The sequence below is a fragment of the Pinus tabuliformis genome, chromosome 9, assembly GCF_031772625.1.
Source record: "Pinus tabuliformis cultivar Carrire ecotype Pingquan chromosome 9, CPIR1, whole genome shotgun sequence".
NCBI lineage: Eukaryota > Viridiplantae > Streptophyta > Pinopsida > Pinales > Pinaceae > Pinus > Pinus tabuliformis.
The window spans coordinates 473,857,128-473,876,342 of NC_142307.1; the positions used below are offsets into that span (position 1 = coordinate 473,857,128).

The following is a 19,215-nucleotide window of genomic DNA, read 5'->3' on the forward strand; positions in this document are numbered from 1 at the left end:
TGTTGCATGAGAACCTGAGAAATTTGAGGTTGACATGCAACAGGCATCGTTTGAACTTGCGACACGGTTACAATAGCCGGTGTAGTTGGGATGTTCGTCACAGGTACACACTGTTGCATAGAATATACAACTCTTGGTGGCTGGGATAGCATAGGTACCCAACTGCTCGTTGCAATTCCACCATAACTTGAGTAAGGTTGAGAACTCCCGTATGGGTACCCTCCCGAAGGGGGTAATGTAAAGGCATACTGCCCCCCATACGGTGGTAATCCAGAACTCAAGGCAATTGATTGTCCTGGAGGACTGGATGGTCTAAATTGATTCCCAAAAGGGTCAATTTGATGAGTCTCACCATAAGAGTTACCAGACATTACTCCGGAACAGACAGGAACAGACCATACTGTCGATATAGTCCCTTGGTGGACTCCTTCTAGCGATTGAGAGCTAGTTGGGACAGATGGTATGCCGGCGAACATTGTTGGATTTGCAGCAGGTAATTCTGCTATCGCCGTGTCATTTGACACAGTCCTAGATGTCGACGGTTGTTCAGACATTTTGAGTCTATCCAATTGATTGCCTAGTGATTCTACAGGAACTTCCACTGGTGATGGACAAACTTCTGTTGTAGCAGGAAATAGAGTGACCCCTACTCCAAATTGAATTGGAGTGGATACTTGCGGTTCCTCTATAATTTCCTCTATCGCAATCAAACCAGGTGGAAGAGGAAGACCGTCAGGTCCGTAAAAGATTTCCGGTGCCGAAGAAGGGGTTGTATCGACCGCGACGGATGTTTGAGGAACAAAACTCTCTGGACCGGTTACAGATGGAACTGGTTCAGTCATACAAGTATTTGCCCCCAGACTAGGATCAGTATTACTGTCCCTCTGTGGCGATTGAACTTCTTCTATAGAGGCAGGTTTTCTGGAAATGTTTGGAGTGACCAGAATCTCAGATGTTGTTGGAACACTTGTTCTAACTTTTAAAGGAGATTTTGAACTGGTTCGACGAGCTCGCTTTGTCCGGATTGTTTTCGATTCCGGAGACAAAGACGGTTGACTCGCAAGCCTCCGAGAACGACGGATATTCAATTGACTTTCTTCCACGATTGCGGATTACCTGATCAACTAAAATATAAAGGGGAAAATTTTTGTTTCCGATTTGAATGAATTTTATTAGACGCTTTTAAACATAACTTTGCTTTTTCATGTTTTAAGAGTCGAGAAAAAGCTAAAGATGACTCTAGTCTCCTTCGATGTATTAACGAGCCCGAAGTGAAAAATGCTCGGTTGGACCTTTTCAGTTATAGAGTTTGAAAAGGGCCAAAAGAAACTGCTCTGGAGATCTAGGCAGAGGGTGTGCCAAACCTTTCGCGAAACCACAGAATACGTTTTACGGTACGGGTGGTCGATCTTCGTGAATGCTGTGTTCACTGCATCGCGATCAGTAGGGCGGCCGACACGGCTTCCTATGGATAAAGGATAATTGCCTATAGGGGTCTCCCAATATATACGCGACGGTACATGGGAGCACAAGTCCATATTATTGCCACCGACTCTCAGGAGGAATCACCCACCTTCGTAGAGATCGACAGTCACTATGTTTAACGACGCCGGAACACGTCTCTACCTAGACCTCTAGATGTTTGCGTTATGTTTCAAATGCGTTGTTAGGTTCATTCAGTATATTTTAAGTTGATCTTTTTAAAGTTTGCCTTTCAAGGTTCACCACGAGATGTATATGACAAATTCCTAAATGCAGCCTAAGATGAGAAGCAAGCTTTTTCAAATCTTTTTGACTGATGAAAATCTTAACTACTGAGAGAGAAGGAAGGAAAATTCTTTTCACACAGTTCATACAGCACAAACTAATGCACTTTCTCCTAAATCATCATGCAAACTTTTTCAAATGCAAAATGCACAATGCATGTATTTTCTTTTCCCTTTCTTAATGTGTATGGATTACAAAAAGAAAGTGGTTATATAACTTTGATTTCGATTTAAAGCAAAAGTAAACAAGTTTGTCCAAAATCAAAAGACACCTTAAGATTCACTTGCTTAATCACTGGAAATGCATGAAATCAAACCATAATGACGAAAGTAAAATGGCTAATCAGCTATGGACAACAAACAAGCTAACTCTTTAGACCAGCAAAATGCCTAACACAGGTTCAGATCTAAGAGGCCAAAAGCATGACTAGTTTACTCTTCGTTATGGGAAATTGTAAATGAATAAGAAATACAAAGAACAAGTACAATTTCGTTATATAACAGAGGCAGAATGATGGCAAGTAATATTGGTTTCAAAACAGGTACAAGACTGACACCTAGCAGCAAAACTAAGTGAAAACAGGCAAGAGAAAGGAGGAAACCCCAAATGCACTAGGCAAATTTGGGCCAACGCAGGCTCTGCACAGCCAAACTGGCTCTCAGCGCAGGTAGCCCCTTCGGGACCTGCGTTGCAAAGCAGGTAGCCTGTGTACTACCTGCTTTGGAAAACGAGAATTGCGTTTTCACAGTTTCCGGGTCATAATTTTCTCAAAAATGCTCAGTTTTTGCTCAAATCAGAAGCAATCAGTCAAGCACACTCAAAGGGATGATTAAGAAGGTGAAAAGCTATCACTAAGAGCTTACAAGGATCCTTGTAGATCAGCTTTTCAAATCATGAACTTGCTCAGAAATGAGCCAGAGTAGCTGCCCTCTACTTCGCTTTTGATATAGTCAAAAGCTTTTCGATTTGGTACTCTTTTGTTCAGGAAATGAATAGCAAAATACTACAAACACAATCAAATGGATACGATCCCCAGTGGAGTCGCCAGTTTGTTGTAGGGAAAAGTATCCGACTCGGATGACCCTATCCCACTCTAAGGGTGACAGTTCCTTAGCAACAACTGTAAAACAAACTACTTAAGATTTACTTCTTTATGAAAGCAAAAGAGAATGGAGAAATGCACTAACCGTTGCCTTGCGCTTAATGTCGAATCCAAACTCTTCTCTTTGGCCGCTTGCTCCTAGCTCCTTGTTCTTTTGCTCTCCCAGCTACAATGAGATCCTGCAAAATAACAAAGAAGGAAACTACAAGAGGCATGCAATCATAACTGGTTCATGGATTAGTGTAAACCAAACATGCAATCATCACAATATATCATTGAAACAAGAGCACATAGAAGAACCTCAATAGCTTTTATTAATGAAGAAATAAAGGTTCTGAGAGTATTACAACCATTGAAGGCTCCAACCCAGCAACACCTCCCAGCAGAAAGAATTGCTCTTCTTCACCTCTCTCAAACAATCACCCAATAGTTCTATAGTGAAACCAACAGCATATCATTACTTTGCACAAAATTCCAGCCTCCTGAGCTCATAGGAGAGAGCTCAATATATAGATGAATTGAGAAAGGATGAGTCAGCTTGCAACTGATGTGTAGCTGCCTTGTGTCCTCTCTCTCTTCAGTTAATCTTTAGTTGATCTTCAGTTCTTGAGTCCACTTGGTGAACCTTGCTTCCACTTGGAGAAACAAAGCCTCTGACTCATCACAAGTCGAAATCCCTGATCCAAGTGTCATTTTTGGAAGATTCCAGAGCAATGACTCAGTGTGCCACATGTCCAAACTCGCTCAACGCAGGTGGGCTTTGTTCTACCTGCTTTGCAACGCAGGTACACCATGGAGCAGTTGTGTTTCAGCGCAGAAGCCTAGTGGAGCACCTGCTTTGATTTCAGGATTGCTTGTTTTTGAGTGTTTTCAGGTGGAAAACTGATCTGAGAGCTGTTGGTTTGCTGACCTTGTTCCTCTAGGGGTAGGAACATCATGTTTAGGGAACTTTGGATCCCTTGGATTATTGACAATTCATGCTTGTTGCTGTAAGGCACAAAATTGTCTATAACAAAATGTCCGGGTGAACAGCACTCAAACTCCTCATGAGCTTTGGAGTGGCAGGACTCCTTCAGTAAAGCACTTCAAAATCTTTGGGAGCAAATGCTATATCAAGAATACTGATGAGCAGCTTGGCAAACTTGAACCTAGGGCAGATGAAGGCATTCTTCTTGGTTACTCTCCATATAGCAAAGCATACAAGTGCTACAATAAAAGACTTGGCAGAATTGTTGACAGCATTGATGTAGTGGTTGATGAGAAGGGATACATTCCTAGGCAAGTCCATCATGAAGACATCGAAGAAGATGAAGGCTACCCTCAAAGACAGAATGATGAAGAAGAAGAACCTCAAGAAGAGCCAGAGGAGCAAACAAGAATAGAAGAAAAGACTCCATCCAGATATGTTCAGAAGAATCATCCAGTATCTCAGATTGTGGGGCAGAAAGAAGCAGGTGTACAAACAAGAAGAACAGTTGCAGAAGCCTCAAGCTATTTAGCACTACTCTCCTCTACTGAACCACAAAATGTGAAAGAAGCATGCAAAGATGAATGTTGGGTGAAAGCAATGGATGAAGACCTTGAGCAAATCGAAAAGAACAACACTTGGGAGCTGGTTCCTAGACCAAAGGATAAGAATGTTATCGGAACAAAATGGGTCTTGAAAAATAAATTGAATGAAAATGGAGAAGTAATTAGAAACAAAGCCAGACTTGTTTGTAAAGGGTATGCGCAGCAAGAAGGAATAGACTTTGAAGAAACTTTTGCTCCTGTTGCAAGACTTGAGGCCATCCGAATGTTCCTTGCTCTCTCAAGTTTTCAAAACTTCAAAGTATTTCAAATGGACGTGAAATCAGCCTTTCTGAATGGAGACTTGGAAGAAGAAGTGTACATTGAACAGCCAGATGGGTTCATTCTTGGAAATGATCCAAATCTTGTATGCAGATTGAAAAAGGCTCTCTATGGTCTCAAACAAGCTCCAAGGGCTTGGTACTACTGGTTGGACAAATATCTTCATCAACAAGGTTTTTCAAAAGGTTCAGCAGATAGCAATCTGTATATAAAAGTTGAAAATGACAAATTGCTAATACTTGTTGTGTATGTAGATGACATTATTTTTGGCAGCAATGAAGAAGCTATGAGTCAAAGCTTTGCCTCAGTCATGCAGAAAGAATTTGAAATGTCCTTGCTAGGAGAACTGACATATTTCCTTGGTTTGCAAATCCAACAAAAAGAAGGAGGAATCTTTTTATCTCAAACCAAGTATCTCAAACAGATTTTGAAGAAATATGGCATGGAAGATGCAAAACCAGTATGTACACCCATGGTCACAGGATGTAGCCTCAGTGCAAATGATGAATCTGCAGCAGTGCATCAACCAACCTACAGATCTATGATTGGAAGTTTACTATATTTGACAGGTACCCGACCGGACATCATGCATGCAGTTGGAATAGTTGGAAGATTTCAGGCAAATCCGAAGGAGACTCATCTTCAGGCAGTGAAGATAATTTTCAAATATCTTCAAGGGACTCAAAATTATGGCTTATGGTATCCTAGAGATACAGATCTTACTCTTCATGCTTATACAGATGCAGATTGGGCCGGAAGCGTGGATGATAGGAAAAGCACAAGTGGTGGTGCGTTCTTTATGGGTTCCAGACTGGTATCTTGGTTCAGCAAGAAACAGAGTTCGATTGCCTTGTCTACAGCTGAAGCGGAATATGTTGCTGCTGCATCTTGTTGCACCCAACTTCTTTGGATGATGCAGACTTTGCAGGATTTTCAAATCACTTGTACACCACCTATCCCCATCTTATGTGATAACACAAGTGCAATCAGCATCTCAAAGAATCCAGTTATGCATTCAAAAACCAATCACATACCAATCAAGTATCATTTTCTCCGGGAACAAGTGCTTGAACAGAAGGTCAAATTGGAGTATGTTCCTTCTAAGGAACAAGTTGCTGATATTCTCACCAAACCATTGCCCAGGAACACCTTTGAGTACCTCAGGCAAAAGCTGGGGGTTGTTGATGCATCATCTTGTTGTTGAATCTTTTCTGATTGATGGTACAGGTTCAGGGGGAGCATATAATGCATTGTTGGCATTATGGAGGATGGTCAGAAGGAGGTCTTGGAAATAGCTGCAATATGTCTCTATCTCTTTCATGGTGGATTATGGTTCGTCGCTGCAGATCTGGTTCATTTTCAAGGGGAGCATGATCTTAGGGGGAGCATACCCCTTTGCCCTTGATGTCAAAGGGGGAGAATGGTGCTAAAGTTTGTGAGGTTGCCATCAAGTCCAAAGGGGGAGATTGTTGGCATTATGTTTTCTGGTATGGCTATATGTTACAAATGTTGTACTTGATGGCAACTCCCGTGGCAAGGCTCTCAGTTTGTTGGAAATTAAGAAGGACGCAGGAAACCAGTTCAGAAGGTGCGTACCCGCAGGTACACCATGCAGGGTCCACGTCCAGAGACGCAGGCCAGCCGTTCAGGGGGTGCGTCCACCCAATGCACACATTTCAAGGCAGAGAAAAGCACGTGGGGGTTTCTTGTGTGGTATCTAGCCGACGGTTTTGTGTTTCTATGGTGTCGGCTCGTGGTATTGTTCCATGTTTTGAGGAGGAGCTTGCCTATATAAAGCAAAGGAGATCATTTGGTTTTAGCAATGTCTTTGGTTGAATATCTTATGGGGTGAGATCTGGTCTAGATCTAAAAGGCGAATCTACTGAAGGACTGAGATCTCTTTGGCGCAAGATCAGATCTGTAGATCTGACTGTTTGGGTTTCACTTAAAGTCTTGAAATCATTCATATCTGAAGGGATGCAGGCACAGCGAAAGGCAAGGGCGCCGGGACGCAGTTCAGTAGGAGGAGATCTGCGTGGGGACGCAGGGTAGACGAAGTTCAGGTGCGTCCAGGATGCCGTTCAGTAACTAGAAGATCTGCGTGGGGACGTAGGGCGACCAAGGTTCAGGTGCGTCCCTGAAGCAGCAGGACGCGGCGCGATAGTATTTTTGGGTGCGTCCCTGCAGCAACAGGATGCGGCGCGATAGTGTTTTTGGTTGCGTCCCTGAAGCAACAGGACGCAGAGCAGTTGAAGGAACAATGCGTGGGCACGCAGCGCAGCAGAAGGATATCTGCGGGTGGTCGCAGGAAAGCAGAAGGTGAACTGCGTCTGTACGCAGGCCACAGAAGGGAAAACTGCGTCTCTGTCTTAAGATGTTCTGTTGATTGAATTTCTCTGTTGATAAGGTGTTCTGGGTTACTTATGTTATTGCTGATCTGATATCTGTAGTGGACTGTAACTGTTATGTACTTGTTGATCATCTGATGCTTTATGAAAAGAAGTAGGGGGTTGTAGCTCCCTTCCAGGAGTAGACTGGAAAACGAGAGAGAGAGAGAGTTGTAGCTCTCTGCAGGTTGCAGCCTGCGTACTGGTAAAGGACTGCACCAGTACAAAATCATTGTAAAAGAAGTTTCTAATTTGAAAGAAGATAGAGACATATTGCAGCAGTTGGTTTTCACCCACATTGGGTTTCCACCTTACATCTTGTGTTCTTTGGTGTGACTATCTGTTTTCTTTGTTTATGCTCATTATTTTATGGTACTGACATGCAAAAAATAATTCAAAGATCAAATAAGGAAGATTTATTAAATTGCTAGATAATACTGATTCACCCCCCCTCTCAGTATTATTTCCAACAAATAGATGCATAGATAACATAGAAAGATAGGGTTATCAGATTTAAAAAAAAAACCAGTTGCAAAATTCCTAGCAGCAAATAGAATAAATCCTCTGAAGTTTTCCAGGAATGTTTTTAGATATAAAATATTTACCTGTAATCTTGGCAAGCAATGGAAGAGCACCACAAATTACAAGAAGCCCATAGAAATAAGTAAGAACAAACCCTAGCGGAGCATGGTTTTCTTCGTATGTTTTTTGGAAGGTTCGAGAAATACGATGAGATTTTGAAAGAAGCCAGACCAAACCCCAACGGAGCTTTTAGAAAAACAAATTACCTTTAATATTGGCTAACCATGGAGGATCGTCCTGTAAGAACCCAAGGTATCACGAACCAATGGACAACAAAATGGAAGGTAAAAGTTAGAAACTGAAAAATGACCCTTGTCTAAGAACCTAATGCAACAAAAAATGGTAAGAGATTTGATGTAAATACCTGTAGAAGCCAACAGGAACTAGACAACAATAGCTACATAGATAACATAGAAAGATAGGGTTATCAGATGTTAAAAAAAAATAACCAGTTGCAAAATTTCTATTAGCGAACTGAAGAAATCCTCTGAAGTTTTCCAGGAATGTTTTTAGATAAAAAATATTTACCTGTAATCTTGACGAGCAATGGAAGAACACCACAACTTACAAGAAGACCACAGAAAGAAGCAGGAACAAACCCTAACGGAGCATGGTTTTCTTCGTATGTTTTTTTGGAAGGTTTGAGAAATATGGTGAGATTTTGAAAGAAGTGAGACCAAACTCCAGCAGAGCATGGTTTTCTTCATATGTTTTCTGGAAGGTTTGAGAAATACGGTGAGATTTTGAGATATGGCATGTTAAACTGACGGTGTAAAACACCCCAATCATCTAACACATAATCAATGGCCCACAATTGCCTTGAGCGTTCAGAGGATGGTGAGGATTCTATGTAGTCATTTGTAGATTTCAAGGAAATATTTTAGAAAAACAAATTACCTTTAATATTGGTGAACCATGGAGGATCATCCCGTAATAACCCAAGGTATCATGAACCAGTGGACAGCAGAATGGAAGGTAAAAGTTAGAAATTGAAAAATGACCCTTGTCTAGGAACCTAGTGCAAGTAAATACTTGTAGAAGCCAACAGGAACTAGACCGCAATAGACGCATAGATAACATAGAAAGATAGGGTTATCAGATTTAAAAAAAAAAACCAGTTGCAAAATTCCTAGCAGCAAATAGAAGAAATCCTCTGAAGTTTTCCAGGAATGTTTTTAGATATAAAATATTTACCTGTAATCTTGGCAAGCAATGGAAGAGCACCACAAATTACAAGAAGCCCATAGAAATAAGTAAGAACAAACCCTAGTGGAGCATGGTTTTCTTCGTATGTTTTTTGGAAGGTTTGAGAAATACGATGAGATTTTGAAAGAAGCCAGACCAAACCCCAACGGAGCTTTTATAAAAACAAATTACCTTTAATATTGGCTAACCATGGAGGATTGTCTTGTAAGAACCCAAGGTATCACGAACCAATGGACAACAAAATGGAAGGTAAAAGTTAGAAACTGAAAAATGGCCCTTGTCTAGGAACCTAATGCAACAAAAACTGGTAAGAGATTTGATGTAAATACTTGTAGAAGCCAACAAGAACTAGACCACAATAGATACATAGATAACATAGAAAGATAGGGTTATCAGATGTTAAAAAAAAATAACCAGTTGCAAAATTTCTAGTAGCGAATTGAAGAAATCCTCTGAAGTTTTCCAGGAATGTTTTTAGGTCAAAAATATTTACCTGTAATCTTGACGAGCAATGGAAGAGCACCACAACTTACAAGAAGACCACAGAAAGAAGCAAGAACAAACCCTAACGGAGCATGGTTTTCTTCGTATGTTTTTTTGGAAGGTTTGAGAAATATGGTGAGATTTTGAAAGAAGTGAGACCAAACTCCAGCAGAGCATGGTTTTCTTCATATGTTTTCTAGAAGGTTCGAGAAATACGGTGAAATTTTGAGATATGGCATATTAAACTAACGGTGTAAAACACCCCAATCGTCTAACACATAATCAATGGCCCACAATTGTACACGGTGGCATTTTAGGGATTTTGTCTCAGAGGGAACGCCTTACGGCGTAAATATCCAAGAAATAAAATGGGTTCATCCAAATGGATTAGGATTAGGCTCCCATGGACCATAAAAAAGATGAAAAGACCTGAAACAAAAGAGAAACCGCCATTAACTTTGGTAATGGTGCAACCATTAAATTATGCTTGATATTGAGATCAAATAGCTCATCTTTGTTTTCCTAATTCAATTCAAAGCATTGTTAATGAATTATCTCTACTTTATCTTTATTTTTGTTAACAAAGGGGGTTAACCACTTTTCAACTTCTTCTTGAAAGAATTCAATTAGGTTGTTAAACTCATTGGTCTATAAAATCTCGAGAATGTCTAACTGTTCTTACATTATATTCTTTGTAATTAATATTATATCCATTATTAGATGTGGGCCCCTAAATACTTTGTTACATCAACAAACTTGAAAACCAAATCACTTATATTTGTATTTAGAACCAAATCACTTATATTTGTATTTAGAGCATCACATTCAACAATTATTTCTCGTAAACATTTAAATCTTCCTAACTTAGAATTTTCAAAAAAGAACTATTTGAGCTAGTAGTCATTTCCCAATCCTTAAGGATTAGAGTAATTCTTTTGTTTATTTTATATGAAACATACTTTCTAAAAGTAGTCATTAACTTTGAAGCTCCTTTTAGCCTTGAATTTGATTCTGATGTATCTTTAAAAACATTTATCAACCTAATAGTAGATAGTAGATATTGGTTTAGTGAATGACGGTTTAGGAAATTAAGCATCTTAAAACTCCTTTATTATTTTCTTCAACATAGAAAACTATTTTTCTTATTCAATAGTTGAGTACTTCAAATCATTCACTGTAGCCTAGTGGAACAACATACTATACAGTGTTTTACCCCTAACATGTCTATTTTTGAGTTCCATTTTTCTTCAAATTTTGTATTCCTCTTGTTGACCTTTTAAATATCAATCTTTTTAGAATTTTGGTTAAATGCATCATCATCCAAGGTAATAGATTCTTCTTCAAAAACTATTGGCTTGTCACAATCCAATTCTTCAGTGGTAGTTCTACTTTAAATTAATTGTTTTTTTGCCAAGTCAGGCACTCCAACCATAGTATCAATTTCCATTTCCTCAAAATTAACTTCACATTCTTGAACCTCTTGGTTTTCCTTTTCAATAATATCTCTTTTCCTTTTTGAGCTTCATGAAACAACATGTGATTTTTTAATATACCTTTTAAGAGGGTCTATGTCTCCTCCATCACCAGCACTTCCAATAATGCATTTCCTTTTATCTCCAATATTACAATGAGACTTACTTCATGGCATTGAGAAACTTCTTTTAAAAACATATGGTGAGCTAGGGTAAATACCTATTGTAGTTTTTCCTCTTTGTTAATATTGATCATTAGTGTCGATCAAAGTGTTAATATCATCTTGCAAGAGTAATTGGTGACCCTCAGGGAAAATTTGTTAAAGGTTTTGGTTATCCCTCCTCCATTGAATTATGTTGATTTAGTAAAAGATGAACCATAACCAATTGAAAACATGTGAGCCAAAAATAAACCATATGGGTCAAAATCTTAAAATTCATGAATTTCTTTCATCTTAAAAGAATCAAAGTAAAAAACAAATTCATCCAAGTGAGAAATATTTTTAACGATAATGTCTTTAACTCACATAAGCAATGGGATGAATTGCTTTTTTCTTTTCTCATTGAAAAAGTGAACCCAAATTTATATTATCTACACAATTCGACTATAAAGAATTTATCATAGAAATACTGAAGTGGTAGAAAGGGTTATCCTTAAATAACAAATATTTGATAAATAAATACATAATTAATATATATATATATATATATATATATATATATATATATATATATATATATATATATAGAGAGAGAGAGAGAGAGAGAGAGAGAGAGAGAGAGAGAGAGAGAGAGATCTTTTTCCAATGAGAAAAGATATAGCTTCTCTTGACAACAACTAGTGTATAGAAGAACCATAGATCATTCTCTTGAATGTGGAAAGAAAATCATTTTGGACTTGGTAAATTTCTAGCTTTTTATAATTTTGGTTAAATGCATCATCATGCAAGGTAATAGATTCTTCTTCAAAAACTATTGGTTTTTCACAAGCCAATTATTTAGCAATAGTTTTACTTTCAACTAATTATTTTTCTGCCTAGTTTGGCATTCCATTTCCTCAAAAATTACTAGTGCATTTCCTTTGCCCTCCAATATTACTATGAGTCTTACTCCAGGTCATTGAGAAACTTCTTTGAAAAACATGTGGTGAGAAAGGGTCATTACTTGTTGTGTTTTTTCCTCTTTGTCTATATTGATTATTAGTTCCAATCAAAGTATTAATATCATCTTGCAAGAATAATTGGTGACTCTCGAGGAAAATATATTAAAGGTCTTGGTTATCCCCTCCTCCTTTGTTGAATTATGGTGATTTAGTGATCCATGTGGATATTGGTGGCCATCTGATTGTTCCACTCGGATCCCCACCATTGTTTCTTTCAATTTCCTTAATTGTAGCATAGTTTACTATTTTTGGCAGTTTTTTGGGTCCTCGACTTCCGGAGCCGTTTTTAGGCCCTAAACGATGTGTTTTTGGAAAACGACCAAACCCACTATAATTTTCACTATTTGAAGTTAAATTTGTAGTCCTCGGATATATCTATCTAACAAGGTATTGTATGTGTCAAATGGAGATCGTAAGCCAAATTTACGACCCTAGGAAGCTAATGTACCAATTTACCCCAACGGGGCCCATAAACTTTTGGTGCTTCGTCTCCAGGTTAGGTTTTTGGATGTTTAGGATTTTCCATTATTTATCAATAATAAATAGGCCTTCGAGCCTCATTGTAACACAATTCAGAAGGCATGTAGCCATCACATCTCTTCTCAAAGATAAGCTATCAAGTTTATATCCATTTTGCATCTAAAATTTTTTTAGTACTTTGTTATTAATGAATTAAAGTTATGTTTTCTTTGTATCTTTATGATTTTGTTTATATCTATATTTCATTTCATTCCTTCATAAATCCATATTAGTGGTATCATAGTGATCTTCTATTTCTCTATTTTTTTTGTGCATGTCCCCAATGAGGTCAGGGTATAAGGAGTTGGGACATGAAATGGTTGAGCTTTGCATGACTATCCTTGTTGACACTGAAGGCCTCCCATGGCAGAAGAAAATAAAGAAGAGGGATCATGAGATCATATCAAATTATTTCTCGAAGAAGCCCTCGAGTAGCAAGGGAATGAGATGATGAAAAAATTTGCCCAGATCCTTTGACATATACCCACCGGTGACTCATCTTCATCCAGTGGTCGCTTCAGAGGCACGGCCCCCTTCAAGGTAAAAGTGACCTTTGATATCCCTATATTCAAAGGTCAAATCATTGTAGATGATCTGGATAAATGGTGAATTCTATTGGAAGGTTATTTTTCAGTCCATAGTTTCTTCGATAACAAGAAGATTACTTTTGCACTGCTTAAGGTTTCCCCCCATTTGAAGGACTGGTGGGAAACTTATTGTGAGAAAAGGGATGAGGAACCCTCTATGTTTACAGTCACCCCCTCTTGGAACTCTTTCTAAGACTTTATCAAGGAATAGTATTACCTTGTTGGGAGATATGAGGACAAGTACATACAGTGGACCACACTATGACAGCAAAGGGACCAAGATGTGCATCAAAACACAAATATTTTTCATACTCTATGCACAAAGTTGGGTATCAAAGACTTTGAGTGACATCTGGTGCTCAAGTACCACAGTTGTCTGCACAAATACATTCAAGAAGAAATGGATTTCATTTACATCTCCGCGCTTCGAGAAACATACTGATATGCTACCAACATTGAACAAAAATTTAAACAAAAGAATAAAACTTTGGATCTACAATTCATAAGCAGGAAAGAATGCACCCAAACCACGTAACAAAGTATAGGTCTAATGTGGAGTGACCCAAAAAACTCATCAAAGTCGTAAGCAAAGAATGGCACCACGAAGATGAAGAAGGACATATGAAAGTGGTGTGAGTTCCACAAGAGCCCCACTCACAACACAAATGAGTGTCGTGTCAAGCAATCATTGGTGTCCGAGACGAAAGCTTTAGAGTCCAATCCATGTTCTCATTCTGAGTCAAAACCCAATAAGGGGAATGACAAGGGGAAGTGGATCATTGATGCAGAACCCAGTGCCACCGTTGTCACCATCAAGGTCTAGAATATTTAGCTCGAAGATCCTTAGGAGGGGGAGCATCTTTTCCTCTCATAGATGTGGGTGAAGGGTTCTCTAGTACAGTTCATTGTCGATAGTGGCAGCCAAAAGAACCGAATTTTAGAAAAGGTCATGAAGCGGTTGGACCTACTGACCACACCACACCCATAGTTATACACCGTTAGGTAGCTTCAGTCAAGGATTAGATCTTCGCGTCAGCCAACAATTTCTCCTTCCCTATAGCATCAAGCCCTTCATGGATGAGGTATTGTGTGATTTTTCTCCTCTTAAGTTTGTGATGTCTTATTAGTACAACCATACTTGTGGAAGCATCATGTTGTGTATGAGTCTAGGCCTCGCACTATTATTATTACTTTGGGCAATAACTTATACAGGATACTGGAGGTACCAAACCTACCACCATCTCTTTGATCTCTGCTCAGAAATGTAGTAAGATCATCTCCTAGACCAAGAATTTTTTTTCTTTTTTATTCACTCTCAAAGCAAGGGGAAGATAGTGGCCACATCCATGGCCCACATAAAAGGTTCCCCCACGTAGCAGAAACAGGTGGATAAGGGCATGGACTAATACAGGGACATATTCTCCTCACCCATATGGGTAACTTTGCACTGTTAGTTCAAACATTCGATCGATATGACTCTCAAATCACCTCTACCCACTGGGCCTATATACCACCACTCTAATCTGGAAAATGAAGAAATCAACTAGAAAATCCAGCAGTTATTGCAAAAAGGTCACATCTGACCAATTTCCTCATCTTGTGGGATCCAAATTGTACTTGTAGAGAAGAAACATGGAACCAGGAGACTTTGCATTGATTATCATGCACTAAATAAAATCACTGTTGGGAACAAGTATCAAATCCCATGGATTGATGACCTTCTCAACCAACTCAAGGGGACCAAGTATTTTAGCAAGATCGATTTGAAGTTTGGTTATCACCAGGTGCCAATAGAACACACAAATGTATTGAAGACCACCTTCAAATCCAAGGAGGGCCTTTTCGAGTGTCTGGTCATGCCTTTCGGGTATACAAATTCCCCTACAACTTTTATGAGGTTAATGGATGACATCTTACGGCCCTTCACCAACTCATTTTTGGTTGCATATATGGACAACATCCTCATATTTAGCAAGAGTTGGGAAAAACACCTACAACACATTTGGTAGGTCCTTCAAACCCTGTGGTAGCACAAACTATGTGCCAACTTAGAGAAATGCGCATTTGGCATGAGGCAGGTCCAATATCTGGGTTACATTATTGATTAGCAAGGTGTGTATGTGGATTCAGCTAAGATCCAAGTCATTCGGGATTAACCAGCCTCGACCACTCTAACAGAGCTTTATAGCTTTTTGGGCCTTTCCGATTTTTATCGAAGGTTCGTGTTGGGATTCTCTCATATCACTTGGCCTCTAAGTCAGGTTACCAAGGGTGGAGTGAAAGAAAAGTATTTTTGGTCTGAGTCCCAATAAAAGGCATTCATTAAGTTGAAGCACTGCCTCTGCTCTACACCTGTACTCACATTGCCAGACCTACAATGACCATCTGAAATTGATACAGACGCCTTCGACTATGTGATTGGTGCAGTTCTCACCCAACAGCAGCATCTTGTGGCCTATCACAGTGACACACTTTCTGATACAATTCAAAAATACCCCACCTACGATAAAGAGATGTATTCAATTGTGCAGGCGTGTTGATAATGGAAACATTACATTTTAGGGAAGGATACGGTCATCCACACAAATCACCGACCTCTTCAATTTATTCATACACAAGGGAAGTTGCAGAGCGATCGAAATTAGAAATGGTCTACATATCTGTAGGAATACCACTTGAACATTAAATACAAGAAGGGAAACACCAATCAGGGTGTAGATTGCCTTAGTCGGCCCCCATTTGCAGCACTAACTACTATTCTAAACTCTTATGACAACGAGATCTTCGGAAGGCCACAATTGTACAAAAATTTTCTGGAGTTCACCACCACATACCAGATGCTAGTGGATGGCAAGAAAGATCCAAATTTCCACCTCCAAGACGCATTATTATGCCACCAGGGCCACCTTTGTGTTCCTTCAAGTGAGCGTGCAAAGCTGATTTTGGAGGCACACTACAGTTGAGTCATGGGACACTTTGGTGTGGAGGAAATTGTGGTCGTACTACAAAAGTATTTTTATTGGCCAAAACTCTGATAGGATGTTGGAAAATATATAAAATCCTATAATGCATGTGCCTTCGCCAAGCCAACCATCAAGAATTAAGGCTTGTGCACTCCTCTACCTACTCCCAGCTGACCCTGGGAATCCATCTCCATGGATTATCTGTCGGGCCTCCCTTCTACCAAGCATGGTAATGACTGTGTATTTGTGGTTATGGACAAATTTTCTAAGATGGCTATATTAGAGGCTTGTAAGAGGAGTATCACGGTAGAGGAAACTACCAAACTATTCTTTGAACAAGTGTGGGTACATTTTGGAATCCCGCATACCATTATATTAGATTGGGATAGCAGGTTCCTAAGCACATTTTGGTCGAGCCTCTTGACATTATTGGACACTAAGCTCACCAATTTGATTGCATTCCATCCGAAAACCAATGGCCAGACAGAGGTTGTCAATAAGATGATAGTGCACATACTACGCATGTACAACTCCAAGCATCCACGAACCAGGGATTAGATCCTTCCTTATGTGAAACACAGTTATAATAGAGCTCTCCATAGATCGATTGGTCGTAGTCCTTTTCAATTGGGTCTAGGTTTTCAACCATTGTGTCTAATTGATGGTGAAATGCCTCATGCAACTACATAGAAAAAATCCACACATGTACAATCATAGGTTGATAAAGAAACCTAGTTTATTGAGCACATCCAACACATCCATGAGTATTTGCACAACATCTAGGATAATTCCAATGCCAAGTACAAGCAACGACATGATCAACATTGGGTGCCACATAAGTTTTAGGTGGGCGACAAAGTTTGGGTGCATTTGCAGAAAGAACACCTTACCAGATCCCATCGGAAACTCAGACCACTCTTATATGGGCCTTAAACCATCACCAAGGTTATGGGAGACAATTCTTTTGAGCTCAGCATTACCCCATTCCTTGCCTTGCACCTAGTGTTCAATGTGGACTACCTTTGGCCATACTTTCCACCATTACGGGACACATTAGACATTGCAGAACTGCTAACACCAACGGAGCTAAACCCAGACTGCATGGAATGGGCCACAATTGATTGGATCACGGACACACAGATCAAGAACACTCACCAGTAGAAGATCCAACTGTATCAGGTTGTCAAAGATGGCCAACTCCTGCACCAAGTCAAGTGGCTCACTAAGGACCAAGTTTAGCAGAAGTTTCCCCCATATCATAGAGGCACTCAACGCAATGGGTACCATTGCTTCCAAAGGGGGAGGACTGATCTAGGTGGATATTGGTGGTCAACTACCTATTCCACTTGGATCCCCACCATTAATTTTTTTTGTTTCCTTAATTGTAGCACAGTTTAGTATTTTTGGCGGTTTTTTGGGTCGATAACTTTTGGAGCCATTTTGAGGCCCTAAAAGACATTTTTGTAAAACGGTAAAACCTAGAGATTATAATATGGTTTGTAGTCAAAAGTTGTATCCCTCGGATAGATATTTCTAGTGAGGTATCATATGCATCAAACAGAGATCGTATGCCAAAGTTACGACCCCGGAAAGTTGATGTACCAATTTACCCCAACAGGGCCAACAAAATTTTGGTGCTTCATCTCCTAGGGTTAGGTTTTTGGATGTTTAGGGTTTTTCAATGTTTCTCAATAATAAATATGCCTTCAAGGCTCATTGTAACATAGTTCAGAAGGCATGTAGCCGCCATATCTCTTCTTCGATATAAGCTACCATCGCTTGAGCTACTTTATTTCCATTTTGCATGTAAACAAGTTTCAGTACTTTTTTATTAATGAATTGAGGTTTTGTTTTCGATGTATATCTATGTTTCTTTTTATATCTGTATTTCATTTCGTTCCTTCATAAATCTGAATCATTTAGTAAAAGACAAACCATAACCAATTGAAAACATGTGAGCCAAAAACAAACCATATGGGTCAAAGCCTTAAGATTCATGAATTTCTTTCATCTTAAAAGAATCAAAATAAAGACAAAACATCCAAGTGAGAAATATTTTAACATTGATATCTCCAACTCTTATAGGTAATGGGATTTTTCTTCTCTCACTAAAAAGGTGAACCCATAATTTATACATCTACACAATTATACTTTAAAGAATTTATCACAAACATATTGAGGTGGTAGAAAGGGTTATCCTTAAAATCCATATCATCTGATATGACTGAACTCATCTTGACATTAAAAAAAATCCTTTTCAATGAGAAAATATGTAGCTTCTCTTGAAAACCTATCTATAGAAGAGACATCAATCATACTCTTGAATGTGGAAAGAAAATTAATTTGGACTTGGTAAAAAATAAAAGGGGCCTTATTCCTCTAGAGTGTTGATTACCATAATTTCATTGGATCCTTATTTAGTCCACTCTTCTTGACTGTGGTAAATATTTAAACACATGGAAACATCATATGGCATAAATTAAATAATAAGTCTTATAAAATCTCTTTGTTTTGTGGAAATTCCTGAATTGAAAACAGATTTCATTCAAGATAATGTGTGCACAAACAAAGATAACATTCTCATGAATAGAGTAATGCAAAATATAGAGAACATACTTTGGAATAACTTCCATGGAATCCTACCCAACAATGATCTTAAATACCCATGCAAATTATTTCTATGGATATGCAAGTTAGCATACCTCAAAATGAGAAGAAATTCAAGGATCATTGGGTGGCTTCTTGAGAAATATTTTCAGAAGGTCTACACCTCCACCATGAGTATCCAAAAGTCATTTACTTCATGAACCTTGATATTTTTGTTGGGAATCAAAATTCATTTCATTTTCCTAAAAAAATTGATATAAGAGAGAAATGTGTTTTATTGCTCTCCTCTAGCTAAAATAATCAATGTTTAACATTAAACTTCTCTACATGCCATAAAACTAGTTTCTCGAAATCGAACGCATCAAGCATACACCTAGCCCATGTTATTTCAGAAGTCCAAACTTTATTAGATATTTTATCCTCTTGTGTGGATCATGAATACCATTGATATTCCTCAGAGATTCATGGTCCTCATTCCAAGGGCATTGATTATTTCCCCGTTATATAGCTCTTTTCTCTTAATTGAC

At 38.8% G+C, this 19,215-nt stretch overlaps 1 long non-coding RNA gene across 1 annotated transcript; it reads right to left on the bottom strand.

Moving 5' to 3' along the window:
• Positions 1-7,823: 7,823 nt before the first annotated feature.
• On the bottom strand, positions 7,824-8,141 carry LOC149149257 (uncharacterized). Its single transcript, XR_016263575.1, has 2 exons — positions 8,054-8,141; positions 7,824-7,926 (listed from the first exon to the last, which is right to left on the bottom strand). It is a non-coding gene; the product is annotated as an uncharacterized LOC149149257 (long non-coding RNA).
• Between the last annotated feature and the right edge of the window lie 11,074 nt (positions 8,142-19,215).